Here is a 5,663-nt window from a genome sequence, read left to right as displayed (position 1 = left end):
CCTCCCCTGCTCTCCTTCATCCTGGCCATTTCTGATTAATGAAATTAGAGATTTTACTCATTTTTTTCCTGGTTAGGTTAGCTGAAGGTTTATCTATTTTATTGACCATTTCAAAAACCTTTTTGATTTATTGATCTGTGGTATAATCCTTTTGTTTTCAATTTCATTTATCTCTGCTCTAATTTTGGTTATTTCTTTTTTTCTGCTGAGTTTGGGATTGGAATGTTCTTCCTTTTCCAGTTGCTTGAGATGTCCCATTAAGTTGTTGACTTCCTCTTTCCGTTCTGTTGAAAAAGGCTTGCAGTGCTATAAATTTCCCTCTTAGGACTGCCTTTGTGGTATCCCAGAGGTTCTGTTAATTCTTGTCTTCATTATTAATTTGTTCCAAAAATTTGGTAATTTCCTTCTTGACCTCATCTATGACCCAGCTATCATTCAGCTTAAGGTTATTTAGTTTCCATGTTTTTGTATGAGTATGTGGATTTCTGTTGTTACAGAGTTCAACTTTTATTCCATGATGGTCCGAGAAGATGCAAGGAATAATTTTTATTTTGTTGGAAATATAACTTGCAAAAATCCTCTCCCATTCTGAGGGCTGTTTATTTGCTTTACTTACTGTGTTCTTGGTAGTGCAGAAACTTTTTAATTTGATTAGATCCCAGTAATGTATTTTTGATGTTGCTTCAGTTTCCTGGGGTGTCTCTCATAAAGTATTCTCCCAGACCAATTTTTTCAAGTGTTTTCCCTGCACTCTCTCCAATAATTTTTATAGTTTCATGTCTTAAGTTTAAGTCTTTAACCAGTGAGAGTCAATTTTTGTTAAAGGAGAAAGGTGTGAATCCAGTTTCATTCTTCTACAAGTCACCAGCCAATTCCCCCAGCACTATTTGTTAAATAGGGAATCTTTCCCCTCTTTATATTTTTGATAGGCTTATCAAAGATCAAATGATGATAAGTGTCTGGGTTCACCTCTTGGTCTTCAATTCTGTTCCATACATCTACCTCTCTACTTTTGTGCCAGTACCATGCTATTTTGATCATTATAGGTTTATAGTAAAGTTTGAAGTCTGGAAGCGTGATTCCTCCCAATTTGTTTTTATTTCTGAGTAATGTTTTGGCTATTCAAGGTTTTTTCCATTTCCATATAAAACAAGTACTAATTTTCCCAGATCTTTAAAGTATGACAGAGGTGCTTTAACAGGGATTGCATTAAAACTGTAGATTGCTTTAGGTAGTATAGACATTTTAACAATGTTGATTCTTCCCAGCCATGAGCATGGTATGTTTTTCCATTGTTAACATCTTCAGCTATTTCTTTTCTCAGAGTTTCATAGTTCTTTTTACAGAGATCTTTCATGTCCTTAGTTAGATACACTCCCAGATATTTCATTTTCTTTGGCACTATTGTAAAGAGAATAGAGTCCTTGACAACTTTTTCAGCTGGACTATTGTTGGTATATATAAAGGCTACAGATTTGTGAGTGTTAAGTTTGTATCCTGATACATTGCTGTATTCCTTGATCACTTCTAGGAGTTTTGTAGTTGAGTCCCTGGGGTTTTCCAGATATCCAATCATATCATCTGTAAAGAGTGACAATTTGATCTCCTGTGGTCCTATTTGAATCCCCTTGATTGCCTTCTCTTGCCTGATTGTGATAGCTAAGCCTTCCATTACAATGTTAAAAAGCAGTGGAGACAATGGGCATCCTTGCCTGGTTTCTGATCGGAGTGGAAATGATTTCAGTTTTATTCCATTCAGTACAATATTGGCTGTGAGTTTGCTGTAGAGGGCCTCTATCAGTTTAAGAAATGTTCCTTCTATACCTATTTTCTTAAGCATTCTGATCAAGAAAGGATGCTGGATATTACCAAAAGCTTTTTCTGCATCAATTGAGAGAATCATATGGTCTTTGTATTTTAATTTGTTTATGTGATGTATTATATTTATGGATTTACATATATGGAACCATCCTTGGGAACCTGGGATGAAACCCACCTGGTCGTGATGTGTAGTTTGTTTGGTGCGTTGTTGGATTCTGTTTGCTAGGATCTTATTGAATATTTTTGAATCAATATTCATTAGAGATATTGGTGTATAATTTTCTTTTGTTGTTGGGTCTTTTCCTGGTTTGGAAATAAGGGTGATATTTGGTTTATAGAATGTGTTGGGAAGTATTCCTTCTTTCTCTTTTTTTTGGAAAAGGTTAAGTAATATACGTACCAGTTCATCTTTTAAGGTTTGGTAGAATTCTGATTTGAAGCCATCTGGTCCTGGGTTTTTCTTTTGGGGGAAATTTTTTTTTTTTCAAAGGCAGAATACAACATTTACTTGAGGTTTTAACCACAGAAAGGACACCACTGGGGTGATGAGAGTCTCCTGTTGGTGTTAAACAAATAAATGGTCTCTTCTCTAGGAAATACCTTTGTTGTTTCATATTTGCTATTTTTTTTTTTTTTGATGGATAGATGGAGTCATCTCCAAAACAAGAGATGGAGCAGAAGCAGTTTCTTTTCTCAGCATGTCTCTGATGAAATTCAGGGTCCCAGACTTTTCTGATGCCATAGGGTGGGTAGGCCCCCATGGTCTTTTCCTGCTGTTCCCTGGGCATTCGTACTTTCAGGAATAATCTTCTCATGAATTTTCCTCCCCAACTATTCCAATTACAGTTCCATTTGCTTTAACTCTCCCTTCAGTGGCTCTCAGTCACATTTTCCGTATCACATTCTTTTGGTGCTTCTTCTCCTCCTGGCAACTCGCTCTTGATTTCCCACAGGACATCATCTTCCTCCTCCAAGTTGCTGGAGATGTGGCACTTCTTGAACCCCTGGATAATGGACTCACTTGAGGTGCTGTTCCATGCCACCATGACCCACTCCAGAAAGAGGCACAGGGATGGCTTCTTGGCATTCCCGGTAGGGCTTAGTGCCAGGTTCCCGGCCAGAAGCCAGTTGGAGTACTGGGACCGCATGCTGTCATTCAGTGGCTTGTAAACCCACATCTAGAACCCGGAGCTGTGAGGTCAGGCCCCTGGGATGATTACCATGTCAGTGTTCATGCTCTCCATGGAGTTCTTCATAGAGTCAGTGGCATGGCCCTGGAAGCCATTCAAGATCAGCATCCCTCACTATTTGGGCACTGCTCCTGGCCTCCACCTCCACACTACCTCCAGCCAGTCCTGCATCAAGTCTTCGGTCATCGACCCATACCAGTGGCAGCGGATTTCTATCCCACTGGGGAACTTCCCAGGGGGATGTATGTTCCCCTCATAATTATGTATGGAGGTAATTTCCTCCTATCAGGTAAGACACCAAGCATGGCTGTGATTTTCAGTTTTTTCTTGCCTGGTGTCTTGACCAAGACAGGCTTTTTGCCCTGGTTGTCTTCAGCTACCCTTGATGGCACCTCTAAACAAATGGGCGTCTCATCTGCATTTCCCATCTGAGTCAACTAATAGTCATGTGCCCTGTGCAGAGTCAGCACACTCCATTGGTATGTGACAAGTTTCTCAGTCAGGTCTTCTGGCAGGTGCTGGGGCACGGGCACTTTGTACCTCAGAGACAGCTCATACCTTCTAATCATTCTTTGACACAAACTCAAGCTTGCCTTGAATCCTTTCTCTGGAATGTTCATTTCCTGAGCGATTTCAAGGGCTTTTGGTTGCATCGCCTCCCTGGTGATTGAGTCCCCTTTGGTCTGCATGTATCTGACATGGTCCGCCAGAGCAAACCTCCCATTCTTGGGGCCTTGGAAGGCCTGCCTCATGGCGTGGGCATTCTGGAGCTGAGGCTTCACTTTGCGCCAGTCTCCAACATTTTTCTCTAATACTCCAAACTGCTTGAAAGCCTGGCAGTTGTTGGTGCTCTCAGCATATTCCACCACCGTTAACTTGAACCCTGCATCGTAACTGCAGTGCATGCTGCAGCTGAACTGAAAGTTCCCAGCTATGTCGTTGGCGGAGAGGTCATATTCTGGGAAGCTCATGGCCATGTAGAAGGGGTACCCCTCGCTCCACTCCGGCAGCTCTGTGATGTCCTGAGGCAGATGGAGGCCAAAGCTGTCGAGGTGCTGAGGCTGAGCAAACTGGGAGGCAGCATTCACTGGGCTTGCCCAATCTGAAGGCTTTACCTCAGATTATTCATTTTCTGCAAAGGTTCCTCTTCCTTGGAGCTGCCACTCGTCAGAATTCTGAGACTCCTCCTCCCCTTCCAACCAAGTGATCATGTCTAGCTTAGGGAATGGGAATTCAAGGGATAGGACACTTTCATAATTCATCCTCATGACTTCCCGGTAGAGAGCCTTTTGTTGCTCTGTCAAAACTTCCCACTCTCCATCAGAAAAATATATGGCCACTTCATCAAACAGGGCTAATACCCATCCACTCTCTGAGCAGATTCGTACTTTCTGCAAATCCGCGGGGCCATCCTCCAGTTCCTTCTGCCCTCTAGGGGCATGGGCAATTCTTAGGGGTGCAGTAAGGGAGCATCTTGAGGGCCGCATCCTCCCAGACTTGCAAAGAAAAGATATCTCCAGAGTTCAAAGTCAGCTTTTTTGTTATTTCCAGAAAAGACAGGCGAATGCAGGAGGGATGGTTCTGGGGTGGGCAGTACAGGCTTCAGCGCCCTGCACCAGGGCCGGAACTTGGCTGGCCTCACCAGCCAGCCCCCAGCTTCCCCCACAGCTGCCGCTGTGCCCTCTGGGTGCGCTCTGTTTCTCCAGCAATCTTGTCCCATTTCCCCTTCTCTGCAGACCCACCTAGGGAGTGCTCCCAACCTCCCCGCGCCTCACCTGCCCACCAGCCAGGCGCTCTCTAGGCTCTAGCCACGTGCCTGGCTGTGAAAGCCAGTGCTGCCAGCCTCTCCCAGAGGTCCACTGAGATTTCTTATAGTTGATGCTACTTCACAACTTGTTATAGGCTTGTTCAACATTTCTGCTTCTTTCTGGCTAAACCTAGGAAGGTGGCATGATTCCAAGTATTGATGTATTTCCTTCAGATTTTCATACTTCTGAGAATAGAGTTTTATGTAATATTCATTAAGGATTTTTTGAATTTCTGAGGAGTCTGTTGTTATTTGGCCTTTATCATTTGTGATTGATGAAATTAGGGATTTTGCTCTTCTGCTTCTGATTATCTTATCTATTTTATTGGCCTTTTCAAAAAACCAACTTTTTGATTTATTGATCTGTTGTATGATTCTTTTGTTTTCAGTTTCATTTAGTTATTTTAGTTATTTATTTTCTTCTGGTGGGTTTAGGGTTGGAATGTTCTTCCTTTTCCAGTTGATTGAGATGTCCCATTAAATTGCTGACTTCCTCTCTTTCCATTCTTTTGAGGAAGGTTTGCAATGTTATAAATTTCCCTCTTACGACTGCCTTTGTGGTATCCCAGGGGTTCTGGCAATATTTTATTTTATTTTATTTTATTATTTTTTATTGAATGGTAACTATATACTTCTAGGGTACAGTGTGGGGTTTTCACATGCAATCCGAAATACTTCCATCAAACTGGACAACAAAGATTTCATGTCATTTTCTCAGTTATTGTTTTAAAACATTCACATTCTACTCTTAGAAAGATTCACTTGTACCCCTATAAGATAAACCTCAGAAGAGATCCCTCCAATCCTCCTCCCTCCACCCATTCCCCCCTCCCTTCTCCCTCCCC

This window comes from Otolemur garnettii, unplaced genomic scaffold (assembly GCF_000181295.1).
Source record: "Otolemur garnettii isolate 467f Iridium unplaced genomic scaffold, OtoGar3 scaffold00408, whole genome shotgun sequence".
Classification (NCBI taxonomy): domain Eukaryota; kingdom Metazoa; phylum Chordata; class Mammalia; order Primates; family Galagidae; genus Otolemur; species Otolemur garnettii.
Note: the sequence above shows the minus strand (reverse complement) of the source record.